Below are 14,704 nucleotides of genomic sequence, written 5' to 3'. Positions count from 1 at the left end.
AGAGAGGGAATTAGTCCCCTAACAGTAATCACACTATACGACAGGTTATTCAGAACAAAATAATGAGGACATGTGAAAAAGGTACGGAGATAATCATTGGGGATCTTAATCTACGGATAGATTGGACAAATCAGATTGGTATAGGTAGTCTGGTGTTTTAGGACAGTTTCACAGAGCAGCACGTTTTAGCACCATCCAGAGAGCATTGTTCAATGAGATGGGATTAATTAATGACTTCATAGTGAAGTGTCATTAGATAACAGTGATCATAATATGATTGTATTTCACATTTAGTTTGATGGACATAGGAGTGGAACTAAGACATGCATTTTAAACACAAATAAGAGAAATTGTAAGGGCATAAAGACAGAGCTGGCTAAAGTGAACTGGGAAATTAGGTTAATTAATAGGTCAGAGGAGATTCAATGGCAAACATTTAAGGAGATATTTCAGCATGCTCAGAAAAAACACATTCCAGTGAGAAAGAAATACTCTTAAGGGAACCATCCGTGGCAAACTAAAGAAGTTAAAGGTAGTATCAAATTGAAAGAATAGGTGTGTTATTCCACGAAGAAATAAAAGAATGGCTGAGAGAATAATAAGGTGGGAGAAATTAGAGCACGAGTGAAAGCTAACTAGAAATGTAAAAACAGATCGTAAGAGTTTTTGCGGGTATTTATGAAGGAAAAGATAAGGTGAGTGTTGATCCCCTAGTGAAAGGGAATGGAATAATGAATAATTAATAATGGAAAATAAGGGAATGGTGGATGACTGAACAGACATTTTGTGTCTGTCTTCACTGTAAAGGATACAAATAATATCCCAGAAATATTTGTGAATCAGGAGGTGAAAGGGAGGGAGGAACGTAAACAATTCGATGAGGTGAAGTGTACTGAGAAATTTGTTAGAATGAAAAGCTGACATGACCCCAGGTCTTGATGTACTATATCCTAGGGTCTTAAAAGAAGTAGCAGCTGAGAAAGTAGATGAATTGATTTCAATTTTCCACAATTCCGTAGATTTAGGAAAGATCCCATCAGATTGGAAAATAACAAATACGACTCCTCCATTCAGGAAAGGGAGAAATTGCAATGTAGGACACTGCAGGCCGGTTCGCTTAAAAGCTGTCATAGGGAATTGCTGGAATCTATGATTGAAGAGCTTATGGTGCGACACTTAGAATATCTTGATGCAATCAAGCATAATCAACATGGATATGTGAAAGGGGAGTCATAAAGGCTTACAGCATGGAAACAGGCCCTTCAGTCCAACTTGTCCCAACATTTTATTGAACGCATTTTTAATATATACATCTTCACAAAAATACAAAGGTCAACTGCATTAACCAAGCACACGTCGAGGACACATTCACCCTCCGCAAGGCTTCCCTCCACACTCCGACGCCCCCCCCCCCCCCCCCCCCCAAAACAACTACTCCTCCCACTTGCGCTTGACCTTCTCCACGTGAGCACACTCCCTCTTCATCAGCTCCCCATACATGTCTGCAACCCTCAGTGTCATCCTCAGACAAAAGCTTATCCTGCGGCGCCCGAAAGGACAGCACCTCCTTTCTAACAAAGATCTAACCTGCAGATACCTGAATCTATTCTCCTTTGGTAACTGGTCCGTATCCTCAAGCGCTCTTCCAGGGCTGCAAACTTTTCTCCCACGAACAAATCTCTGAAATACTCTATCCCTACCTGCCGCCACCCACAGAACCTCATATCCAGCCAGGCTGGTGCAAACCTATGATTGTTACAAATCAGCGCCCACAGCAACATGCCTTCCAATAAAATGTTGTCTGCACTGGTTCCAACCCCTCAGCGCTGATACCACCACCAGGCTCGTGGAATATTGAACCGGCGAAAACGGAAGGGGCACCAACAACAGTGCCCTCAAGCTGGTCCCCCTACACAGGGCTGACTCCATCCACCCCTAAACTGACCTCTCCTCCACCCCCATTTCCTAGCCATTGCGATATTTGCTGCCCTGTCATAATTCAACAAGCATGATAATGCCAACCCCCTTCTGTCAGTCCCTCTCCAAGAACACCCTCCTCTCCTGCGGAGCCTTCCCCACCCACACAAACATCAAAATCAACCCATTCACCTTCCTAAAAAAGGACTTGGAGGTTCTGAAATGAAAACAAAAACATTGGCAGCACCATCATCTCCACTGTCTGCATGCACCCACCAAAGGCAATGGCCGCATGTCCTACCTCTTGAAGTCCGCCTTCGTTCCTTCCACCAAGTTCAACTTCTGCAGCTGGGCCTAACTCAGTGCCACCTATACGCCCAGATAGTGAAAGCTCACCCCACCACCTGAAATGACAGTTCCCCCAACCTCCTTTCCTGTACCCGTGCATTAATTGGGAACACCTTGCTCGTCCCAATATTCAGCTTGCACCCCGAAAAACAGCCAGCTCACCCAGAATCCCCATGATCCTATCGAAGCTCCCAACCAGGTTCTAAATGTACAACAAGAGGTGATCTGCGTACAGAGAAACTCTGTGCTCGACCCTCTCCCCTGGTTCAACCCCCCCCCCCCCCCTCTACCCCCTAAATGCAATTGCTAACAGCTCTATCGCTAGGACAAAGAGCAGCAGAGAGAGTGGGAACTCCTGCCTCGCCCCCCGGTATAGTCGGAAGCACTCTGAACTTTCCTTGTTTGTCCGAACACTAGTCTTAGTTGTACAGCAGCCAAACCCAATCTTCAAAACCCTGCCCAAACCAACCCAACCCTAAACCGACCCAACCCTACACCTCATCAGATATATCTATTCAACTTGATTGAACGCCTTCTCCGTGTCCATTGCCACCACCACTTCCTCTTCTCTGCCCTCTTGAGGGCATCAAAATAAAATTAAACAGCCTCCGTACATTTGCCGACAGCTGTCGCCCCTTCACGAACCCTGTCTGCTCCTCACGTATCACCCCTGGCAGGTAATCCTCTGTCCGCGCCGCCAGCACCTCCGCCAACAACTGCGAAATTGGGCAGTCCGATCTGTACTGCTCCGGGTCTTTGTCCTTCTTTAAAATGAGCGATTATAGAAGCCTGCGACAGAGTTTTGAGTGGAAGCTCCCCCTTCGCCTTCGACTCATTATGCATCCCTATGAGCAAAGGCCCCAGCTCCAAACCAAACCTCATGGGGCTGGTTTAGCTCACTGGCTTTTAAAGCAGACCAAGGCAGGCCAGCAGCACGGTTCAATTCCCGCACCAGCCTCCCCGAACAGGCGCCGGAATGTGGCGACTAGGGGCTTTTCACAGTAACTTCATTGAAGTCTACTCGTGACAATAAGCGATTTTCATTTCATTTCATTAATATCCAGCTAGGAACTCACCTGCCCCCCCGCCTCCTCAACCATCCAAGAACTGCCTCATCCCTTCATCCCCCACCAGAGTCTTTGAGTCATACAATCTCCAATAGAAGGCCTCAAAAATTCCATTCACCCCTTCCGGCTCCGATACTCCCTTGACCCTCTCATCTCTCACCCTTCCAAGCCGCCTGCTTCTTCAACTGATACTCCCTTTCTCCCATACTCATTCTGGCTCTGCCCAATTATCCCACTGCCTTTCCAGTAGACACCAGGCCAAACTCCATCTGGAACCTCTGCCTCTCCTTTAGTAATGCCTCCTCAGGCGCCAACGAATATCTCTGGTTCACCCTCAGGATGTTCTCCACCAACCTCTGCCTCCGTGCTCTTTCTGTGTGGCAGAATCAGTATAGATTCCTCCTTCCCATCGCTTTCAATGTCTCCCACAACTCCCCTGTATCGTTCAGGTCCACAGCATTTCGGATGACCACCCTCAACCTCCAGACTCCCTTGTCCGCTATCAACCCCAAATCCAGTCTCCCGCTGCACCATCCGCAAATCCACCCAGCATGGCGCCTTGTTTAGCACAAATGTATAAATCCTGGAGTACACCCGGTGCACTTGCGAGAAGTAAGAAAACTCCTTTGCTCTCTGCCTCCCAAACCGCCATGCTCCCCCCTCCACAATATGCTGCATAAACTCCATCAACTCCCTCGCCATAGCGTAAATCTTCAGGGACCTAGGGCATGGCCGGTCTAACCTCTGATCCGGAACCGTGTTAAAATCTTCCCTCATAATCAGCCGATGCATGTCCAGGCCCAGGATCCTCCCTAAAGTCTGCCTTAAAAATCCACATCATCCCAATATGGGGCATCTACATTCACTAGCATCGCAGTCATCCCTCGAGTTTCCCGCTAGCCATTACAAACCTACCCCAGGATCGGTCACAATACTACCGACCTCAAAGGTCACTCTCTTGCTGATCAGCACAGCTACCCTGCTCGTCTTCATTTCCAGCTCAGAGTGGAACACTTGCCCCACCCAGCCCTTCCTCAGCCTCGTCTGGTCTCCCAGCTTCCGGTGTGTCTCCTGAAGAAATACAACATCCACCTTTAAACTCCTTAAATGTGCGAAAACGTTTGACCGGGCCATTTAGACCCCATACGTTCCACGTAATCAACTGGGTCGGGGCCTCCCCCTCGCCGATCAGCCATATCCCCTCTTTAGCCAGCTCCTCCTGGTCCACACGTCACTCACACTCGGGGCCCTCCCCAAGATGTCCGCTGCCATCCCCTTTTAACCAACTGCGCCACATCAACAGCACCTTCATCAGCATCCCTCTCCACCCCACTTTACTCCCCCCCCCCCCCCCATAACCAAAAACAAAACGAGAACCCAACCACCACTCCCTCCTCCGGTAGATTTCCCCCCCATTTCATTCCCGTTAATTAGCCAACCAGCTGGCATTGTGGCCTCCACTTGAGGCCTCGCCTACCCCCCTTCCCCACAACTGCCCTTCGCCCGCAAATTCCCAAACCCAGTATAAAAAAATTTAAAAAGCCACATTCATCTACTCCTCACCCATATTCATTGAATACAACAATTTGCCCATTGTCCAAACCCATATTCCCCACACTCCCCCATCTCCAAAGTTCAGTTTCTTCACGCACTTCCCAGTCCGTGGTGTCTCATAAATTTATTCACCTCCTCCGGTGTGTCAAAATAAAACTCTCGATCTGGTGCGTGATGCACAGATGAGCAGGATACGACACCCCAAACTTCAGCCGTTCCTTATCGAGGGCAGCCTTGAGCCGATTATAACCGGCCCGCCGCTTGCCCAACTCAGCATCCAGGTGGTAGATCCTCAGCACATTTCCTCCCCAGGTGCACTTTTTTGTTTGCTTTGCCCACTTCACTATCTTCTTCTTGCCAAGAAAATGATTGCACCCAGTGGCTACCCTTTCTTCGGCCTCCTCCTCAGCGCCTTATGCACTTGATCCACCTTGGGGGGGGGGGGCTCAAAGATCCCCTCCCCACCAACTTCTCCAATATAAATTGCCGCATCCTTTGCGGTCTGCATTCCCTTGATCCCCTCAGGCAACCCCACATTCCGGAAATTCTGCCTCCTGAAACGGTTCCACGGTCCTCTACCTTCTCCCTCAACCTCTTATGGCTATCTGCCACGAGAACCATCTCTGCCTACAACGAGGCCACCTGGTCCTCATGCCCCCCCCATCGATTCCTCCACCTACTGGAGTGTGAGACCCTGCGCATCCAACCTCTGCTCCACTCTCGCGATAGCAGCCCTAAGCGGCTCCACCAGCCTTGCCAATGTCTTCTGAGGCCACCTGCCTCTGCTGCTGGAACTTTGCAATCAAAAGGTCCATAAGCTGTCCGAAAGGCCACAGGGCGGGCAACAACACCTCAGCACCCTCTGCCATCTTTTCCTGTGTCACACCTTGAATTAACATTCGCCCAACTGCTGTCTCTTACTTGTTACACTCCTCGTCTGATTAACCATAAACCGGCCCTGCCGATGGACTACTGCAATTTCTCAATGCTCATGAACTTCACAGCAGCAAACACCTCTTGAATAGGGTGGGAAAGGACCAAAAAATTCCACCGCGAGCGGGAGCCACCAAATGTGCAACCACTCACTCCATGGCTACCACCAAAAGTCATCCCCAGACTCCTATTAAAACGGCACCCAACGGTTGAGTTTCTTCTAGCTTCTGCTATACCATTTTAAATCTGGTTACTGCAATTGTCTCTTTAACTCAAACCACTTTGTTTATTCTGCCTTGAATTTTTCTGAACCATATCTGTCCACTTAACTTTTGACTTCTTGGACACTTCTCTCCATTCTCTAGTTTCCTTAACTAGCTGGACTTTAAAATTCCAGCATCTGTTTTTTTAACCATTATTCCATAGTATGGCTTTTCTTCTAGCAAGGCTTTTAGCAGAGCTGTTAGAGTTGTCTTCTCTCTCACCACCTATCTTCAGCTGCAATCAAATTAGCTAAACTAAAAATTAAAAGCTTCTCTCATTACAAAGTCCCAGCTGTTAAGCAATCACTGCCGGGTTATTTATTTTTCACAAGGTAACCCTCTCTAAACACAATAGAGACACAGTGGGAACTTAATCAACCCCCATGCATACAAGCACCTTTGTCCAGCATGAATCTAACCATAGGTTTTACCCTTCCAGGCACAGAAACATTAAATTCAACACACTTAAAATTATACCTTAAATATCATTGCCTTAAAATGAGCTTTGTTTTCCTAACACAGCAACGCAGCATGTTTTTCTAACGCAACAAGCAGCATACGAAACGAGAACCAGCACATTGAGCAGAAAAACATATTGCTGTTGTAATATTCTTGATGGTATCCAACATATGATACTAACAATGCGATCTACCGGCTGCATTATGCACGAAAGGCAGCGTGGCATGGCACGGCCGGAAGACGCCTCTTCCTGGAACTGCACGGCTCGCCATGTCTCGCTAGATCTAATGCAATCTCGCAAAACATCCCGATCTGAATCCCGTCGATTGTGGGTAGGCTCACCATTTTTCTAATTTACATATTAAAGTGACACCGCTTGTCTCACTCTGATATGCATTTCCCTGAGGTACCCAATGCGCTGAGACCTAACCCTTTTGCCTCAGAGACCTTGGGTGAGCGCCATTCAGTGCTGGTTTCCACAAACTGGGTCCAGACGAATGGCACTCGGGGTCTCCCAGTGCTTGCCCTTTGGATAGGATGGCACTACCAGCCTGTCACCCTGGCAGCGCCACGGTGCCATGCTGATATTTTTCCCGCGCAGGGGAATGGGTCCGAGGGTGCCCTTCACGTATGGGGTGGGGGGGGTGATATTGGATTTTGGGAGTGTTCGGGGGGCGCGTCGAGGTATCAAGAGATCTCTCCCTCCACAGAGGAGTTCTAGCGAGCGGAGCTCCTCAGTGCAGGAGGCGGGACTAATTGTGGCCTCGTCAGGAGTTCCCCGCTGAGGCCACAAATTGAACCAGATCCCCGGTAGATAGCTTGGTGTTTCTCAGCACTGAGAGCACTGGGAAACACCCGGCTAAATGCGCTCACCCTGGGACTTTGTTCCAATTCGATTAGATCGCGCCCTAAAACTTAGAAGTTAGCTTTTATGGAAAACAGAATAATTTAAAATAAAGAGTGCATTAGAGTTTCCTTTTGTTTACAAAAGAAGTTAATGGGAAAAATGTACCAAAATCTTACTTTTTGATTTTAAGTTATTTATCAGGAAAGTACAGTTTTTATGAGAGGTAGTGATATAATTGTTAACAAGCAGTTAACATGAAACTAAACTCAGTATTGCAGTTCATTAGAGATTTAGGCTGTTTGAATTAAATCAAATCTGAACTTTTGCTTGATCCCAGAGTGAAAATTTGTGATGAAATTTGTTTAGCAGGAGCAGGCTTCAGCTGTTGAATGGGGGGCTTGGGAAGGACTCCGATTGATGTAATAGGATCCATATTATTGCTAGAGTTAGTCACTGATTGATGAAAAACTTTATGGATTTTGAACTTTAATAATCTGGATGCGAATAATCAATCTAATAGGATCATAATTATTGACTCAATTGATAAATTGCTTTAATTTTTTAAATAGGATCCTGATTATTGATGTAATAGGACTTTGATTAATAATCAGAATATTTTAATTAATAATCTGTTTCTTTATTATTGATGCAACCATTTCCTGATTATTGACTCAATAGGCCACTGATTATTAATGCAATAGAAAGTGTAACAAATACAATAGGATTCTGATTATTAATGTAATCGGATGCTAATTATTTCTGCAATAGGATGCTGATTGTTGATGCAGTAGGCACCAGACTATTAATGCAATGGTATCCTGATTATTCATGTAATGGTATCCTGAATCTTTTAAGTAATAGGAACCTGATAGGACATCTTGAACATTGATGTAATAGGATCCTCATTATTGCTGCAAAAGGATTCATAGAATTTACAGTGCAGTAGGAGGCCATTCGGCCCATCGAGTCTGCTCCGGCCTTTGGAAAGAGCACCCCACTCAAGCCCACACCTCTACACTATCCCAGTAACCCCACCTAACCTTTTTGGACACTAAGGACAATTTATCATGGCCAATCCACCTAACTGGCACATTTTTGGACTGTGGGAGGAAACCGGAGCACCCGGAGGAAACCCATGCACACACTGGGAGAACGTGCAGACTCCGCACAGACAGTAACCCAAGCCGGGAATCGAACATGGGACCCTGGAGCTGTGAAGCAACTGTGCCAACCACTATGCAACTGTGCTGCCCTATTATTATGATTCTGATTATTAATATAATATAATCATGATTAGTAATGCATTATGATCCTGATCATTGGAGAAATATGCTCTCCACCAAAAAAAAAACTTTTTTGTGGCAGCCACAATCCAGCCTCAGTGAGCAATCTGAGTTCAATGAAGAGTGCAGGAGGGTAATGTCAGGAGCAACACCAGGCACATTTAAAATCTGGTCAAACAGCAGAAGCAGTATATGATAAACTGAAGCAATCTCAGCTGGATCAAATCAAAGCTCTGCAGTCCTGCTGCATGCTGTCATGAATTCTTTTAAAAGAATCTTTATTCCAAATTTTCAACTTTTTACATTTTATAACAATATTCAGGGCCTCCCAAATCACCGACGGCGAGACCACCCCCGGACAATTAAACCCCACATACTCCTTAATTACCTTCCCTATCTTATCACAGAAACTCCGGTCCGCCAGCAGCCCCACCTCCATCCTCCACCCCAGCTTCTGGGCCACCCCCCTTCTCCAATACCATGTCCATCCAGTGTGGAATGTGATCCGAGATCACAATTGCCGAATACTCTACTCTCTTAACTCCAGCCAATGGCATCTTCTCCACCATGAAAAGATCAATCCTTGAGAATACCTTGTGCACCAGGGGAAAAAAGGAATACTCCCGATTCCTCAGAGTTGGGGGTGGGGGTGGGGGGGGGAGGTTAGAACATAGGGTGTCCTTTTAGCGGATGATTCTTTGTTATTATTACTAAAGGTGTAAAAATCTCCATGGGTCAACCGCACCCCCAGCAGATCAGTGTAAAATACAAGGCTGGAGTGTTTATGTCCTTTTCAGCCAAAAGTAAATGCAGAGTCGATGGCTGCTGGCTGTCAATCAGGTGCTGAGCTGTGAATAACCCGGGGAGGAAGCAGCTCTCCAGCTTCCACGACTCCTGTTGGTGCCTTTCATTGCACTCCTGGCTCTTATGATTCCTCGACTTCTTTTGCACCAACCTGCAGAATGGGCTTGTCCCCTGCAAAGTCAGGAAGTGGTCTGGGTGCTCCAGAGACAGGAAGACAGAGACAGAGTGGGGAAGGAGAGAGAGAAACCATGGAAAGCAAAACAAGTAAAAACGTTGAGCTGAGTTTCAGGGTAGCTGTGGGTAAGATACACAAGCTCTGCTACTCTGGCTTGTTTGGCTGGCTTGATGTTATCGAATTTACATAGTATTTCTGTGAGATTTGGTGATTTATTTTATTTTGCAAGTTATTGGACCGCCCGGTAGCACAACGGTTAGCAGCGCAGTCTTCCAGCGCCAGGGTCTCGGGTTTGATTCCCGGCCTCGGGTGACTGTCTATGTGGAGTTTCCACATTCTCCCCGTGTCTGCGTGGGTTTCATCGGGTGCAGTCCACATGCCGTAGGTATGTCACAGTCCAAAGATGTGCCGGTTGTAAGTGGATTGGCCATGCCAAATTGTCGCTTAGTGTCCAAAAAAGATGTTTAGGTTAGGTTAATGTGTTATTGGGATAGGGCAGGGAAATGAGCTTGGGTGGAATACTCTTTCAGAGGGTCGGTGCAGACTCGAAGGGCCGAATGGCTGCCTCCTGCACTGTAGGAACTCTGATAGAACGTGTGGGAGGTTGTGGAAGCAGATACATTAACGGCTTTCAAAAGGCATCTTGACAAATATGTGGATAGGATGTATAGAAGGATGCGGCACAAGGAAGTGCTGAGGGTTTTGGCCAAGGTTGGTATCATGATCGGTACAGGCTTGGAGGGCCGAAGGGCCTGTTCCTGTGCTGTATTGTTCTTTGTTGTTTGTTTGTATTCCAGCTAGCAATGTACAGCACTGCACATGTCCAATATTTCAACTTGTACATTGTTTTCTCCAGGCAAGCAATGTCCGAACAAACATAATTCTGGTTTTAATGTTGATTCAAATGGGAACTCCTGATTTACATAAAGTTTTCACTTAATGTCACGATTTCCAGGAAAGCAAACACAACTTTAAATGAGGACTTACTGTAGCTACAACACAGGCATCTACCCGGCAATGTGGAAAATGCCCAGGCATGCCCTGTCCACAAAAAACAGGATAAATCTAACTCTGCCCATTACTGCCCCAGCAGTCTACTTTCGATCACCAGCAAAGAGATTGAAGGGGTTGCCGAAAGCACTACCTGCACTTACTCAGCAATAACCTGCTCAGTGGCACTCAAACAGACCACTCAACCCCTAACTTCATTACAGCCTTGGTCCAAAGATGGATAAAGGAGCTGAATGCAAGAGATGAGCTGAGTGACTGCACTTGACGTCAAGGCAGCATATGACCGGGTGTGACATCAAGGCGGTCCAGCAAAACGAGTCAGTGGGAATAAACAAACTCTCCATGGTTGGAATCATACCTAATAAGATGGTTGTTGTTGTTGGAGGTGCATCATCTCAGTCCCAGGGCATCACCACAGGAGTTCCTTAGGATGTTCTAGGCCCAACCATCTTCAGCTGCTTGGTTAATGATATTCCCTCCACAAGAAGGTCAGAAATGAGTATGTTCGCTGTTGTACTATGTTCAGCATCATTACTGACTCGTAGGATATCGAAGCAGTCCATGCCCATATGCCGCAAGATCTGTACAACGTTCAGGTTTGAGCTGACAAGTGGCAAATAAACTCTCGACACACAAGTGTCCATTTACAATAAGAATGATTCTAACTATCTCCCCTTGACATTCAATGACATTATCATCACTGAAGTCCCTCACTATCAACCTCCTGTTCAAAAAAGGTTGTCTTGTAAGGATAGCCCCAGCAATTACAGTCCAATCAGTTTAACATCAGTAGTGGGCAAGTTTCTAGAAACAATAATTTGGGATAGAATTAGTAGGCGCATGGAAAAATGGGGGTTAATTAGGAAGAACCAGCATGGATTTCTAAAAGGGAAATCCTGTTTAACTAACTTTCTGGATTTTTTTTGAAGAGGTAACAGAGAGGATCAATGAGGGTATTGCTGTTGCTGTGGTGTACATGGACGTTCAGAGGCATTCAAGACAGTGCCATGCAGCAGACCTCTGAGAAAAGTTATAACCCGTGGATAAAAGGGACAGCAACAATGTAGATATAAAACTGGCTGGATAATAGGAAGCAAAGAGTAATACTCCATGTATATTTTTTGGGCTGGAGGAATGTTTGCAGTGGTGTTCCCCAGGGGTCAGTATTGGGACCCTTGCTTTTCCTGATATACATTAATGATCTAGATCTTAGTCTTGGTGTTCAGGGGACAGTTTCAAAGTTTGCAGATGAAACAAAGACAGTTTCAAAGTTTGCAGATAATACAAAACTTGGAAGTATCGTAAACCCTGAAGAGGACAGTGTAGAACTTCAAAAGGACATAGACAAGTTGGTGGAATGGGCAACTAAACTAGGTGGCAGATGTGTGAGGTGATGCATTTTGGTAGGAAGAACATGAGAGACAATATAAAATAAGGGGTAAAATTTTAAAAGGGGTGCAGGAGCAGAGGGACCAAGGTGTAAATCTGTGTAGGTCATTGAAGGTGACAGGGCCGGTGGAGAGAGCAGTTAGTAAAGCATATAGTATTCTGGGCTTTATTAATAGAAGCATAGAGTACAAGAGCAAGGAGGCTATGCTGAATTTATACAAGACACCAGTTAGACTGCAGCTGGAATATTGTGTACAGTTCTGGGTATGACATTATAGGAAGGATGTGAACACAGAGAGGCGATTCAAAACCATGAGAGGGCTGGACAGAGTAGATGGGGGGAAACTGTTCCCTTTTATTAAATTGTCAAGAATGAGAGGGCATAGGTTTAAAAGATTGATTTGCAAAAGATGCAAATGTGATGTGAGAAAAATCTACTTCACACAATGAGTGGTTCGGGTCTGGAATGCACTGCCTTGGAAGTGTGGTGGAGGCAGGCTCAACTGAGGCATTCAGCCGGTGCAGAGATGATGGGTCAAATGGTCTCCTTCTGCACCGTAACAATTCTGCGACCAGAAATGAACTGGACCAGCCATATAAACATAGTGGCTGGAAGAGCAGGTCAGAGGCTAGGAATTTTGCAGAGAGTAACTCGCCTCGTGGCTCCCCATTCACTGTCCATCTACATGGCACAAGTCAGGACTATGATGGAATATTCCCCATTTGCCTAGGTGAGTGCAACATCATTAACAGCCAAGGACCCCATCCAGGATGAAGTAGCCCACTTGTTAGGCATCCTATTCATCACCTTCAACATTCACTCCCTTCAACACTGACGCACGGTGGCAGCAGTGTGCACCGTGTACAACATGCACTACAGAAAAGCACTACGGCTCTTTTGACAGCACTTTCCAAGCCCAGGTCCTCTACCACATAGAGGTACAAGAGCAGCAGGTGCATAGGGACACCACCACCACCTGCAAGTTCCCCTCCAAGCCACACAGCATCCTGTCTGGGAACTATATGGTGTCCCTTCACTGTCACTGAGACAAAATCCAAGAACTCCTTTCCTACAATACATGGACTGCTGCAGTTAGGAGAGCAGCTCGCCGCCACCTTCTTGGGGCAGTTAGATATAGGCAATAAATGCTAGTCAAACCGGTGACTCCTGCATCCTGTGAAAGTATTTTTTAAAAGTCTATATTAGGCCATGCCCACTACAAATAAAAACACAAGAATTTAAAGGGGCTTTGCAGTAGTCAGAAATCAATCCTAAATCCATGGCCGCCATTGCTGCCACGGAGCTCACGGCCTGACAATCTTGTCTTGTAATCCACAGTTCGGGAAGCCCTGCACTAGTATGTGTAAACCTGTCATACAATATCATTCCGAGCAGTTTCTTACTTCAAATTTATTACTTTTCTTATAGTGCATTGATTGACCTGCATGTTTTGAGCATTTTCAATTTTTATTTTTATTTTCTAACTTTTGCAGTTTCAAAAGTGTGAAATGCTTTTGGCACAAATTAAGATGAATGGAGTGTTACGTAATGGAGCTTTTAAGGTGTTCCCTAAAGTTGCCTGTGAACAATGTTATTGTATGTGTGTGTGTGTGTATGTATTTTCTTACCTGTGAAATTCCATTTGAAATAACCGAGCAGTAAAGCCTTCCTTAAAATGGGAAAGGATTACTTTATTTCACATTGCTCTGGAAGTTACTTAAGAAAAGTAGTTCTTAACACAGACATGCGCAAAGAATAGTTCCAGGTGAAGAAAAAGTCACACTTTAAAAATGCAATCAATTCGGTCTTTATTGTTCAATGAAGGTCTGGTGGTTTTAAAATTCAAATGGTGTGCTGTCTGAAGTGAAATTTTGACGGTTGTAGGATTGTCTATGCAGCTGTGAAGGCTTCCACAGCTAACTTTCCAGAAGGTGCGTTCACCGGTAGCTTAGTGAGTGGAATCACGTTTACAGGGTGGGGAGAAGGTTCCTTGTTTCTCTTGCTCAGTAGGTGTGGCACTTTCAAACTTAATTGTGTTTGTCTGAAGAATTCATCTTTGTCTCCTGAGGAAGCAAGACAAAGATGATTAACATCCATAATTCTGCCTGGCAACCTGGAGCCGTTTTGAGAACAGCCTTGAAACTCAGACCAAGGAAAATCAGACCTTCAGAACAGTTATTCTAAAAATTTAAAATATGATAAAATGCATACCGTAATAGTTAAAGTAGCTGAGCTACTTTTTGGAAAACATCCCTTCCTTGTGTGTGACTTTCCCCTGGCATGATGATGCCATCAACATGCAGAGATCTCGACTGCCATGACTTTTGTTGAAGAGTACTTTTGGTGATGGGCAATATATGAACGTGTGGTAGGGGTTTTAATCATCTTATTCATCAACGCCCCAAAATCTAATTTTCTGCACCACAACATCCAAAAAGTTAATTGATAAATCTGAAGTTTTCCCCTCCATTCCTTTTCCTGAAAGTTTGGTCAAAGTGTTGAAAACTTTATTTTAAAGACATGCAAAATGTAGAAAGTTGTCACTGAGTAAGATTTCAACAGAATTGAGCAGTTTTGGTAGTTTTTACATGTGCCTCCCTGCCATATTGTTTTCATTTACCTTAAAGTAATGATACCTTTACTTTTATGTTTC

General features: G+C 45.4%; 1 protein-coding gene across 3 annotated transcripts in view; it reads left to right on the top strand.

Moving 5' to 3' along the window:
• Nucleotides 1-14,704, top strand: part of LOC140385184 (arf-GAP with SH3 domain, ANK repeat and PH domain-containing protein 1-like) — a 414,311-nt gene that overhangs the window by 200,123 nt on the left and 199,484 nt on the right. The window lies entirely within an intron of this gene.

This window comes from Scyliorhinus torazame, chromosome 11 (genome assembly GCF_047496885.1).
Source record: "Scyliorhinus torazame isolate Kashiwa2021f chromosome 11, sScyTor2.1, whole genome shotgun sequence".
Classification (NCBI taxonomy): Eukaryota; Metazoa; Chordata; class Chondrichthyes; order Carcharhiniformes; family Scyliorhinidae; genus Scyliorhinus; species Scyliorhinus torazame.
This window is presented reverse-complemented; position numbering and strand designations above follow the sequence as displayed.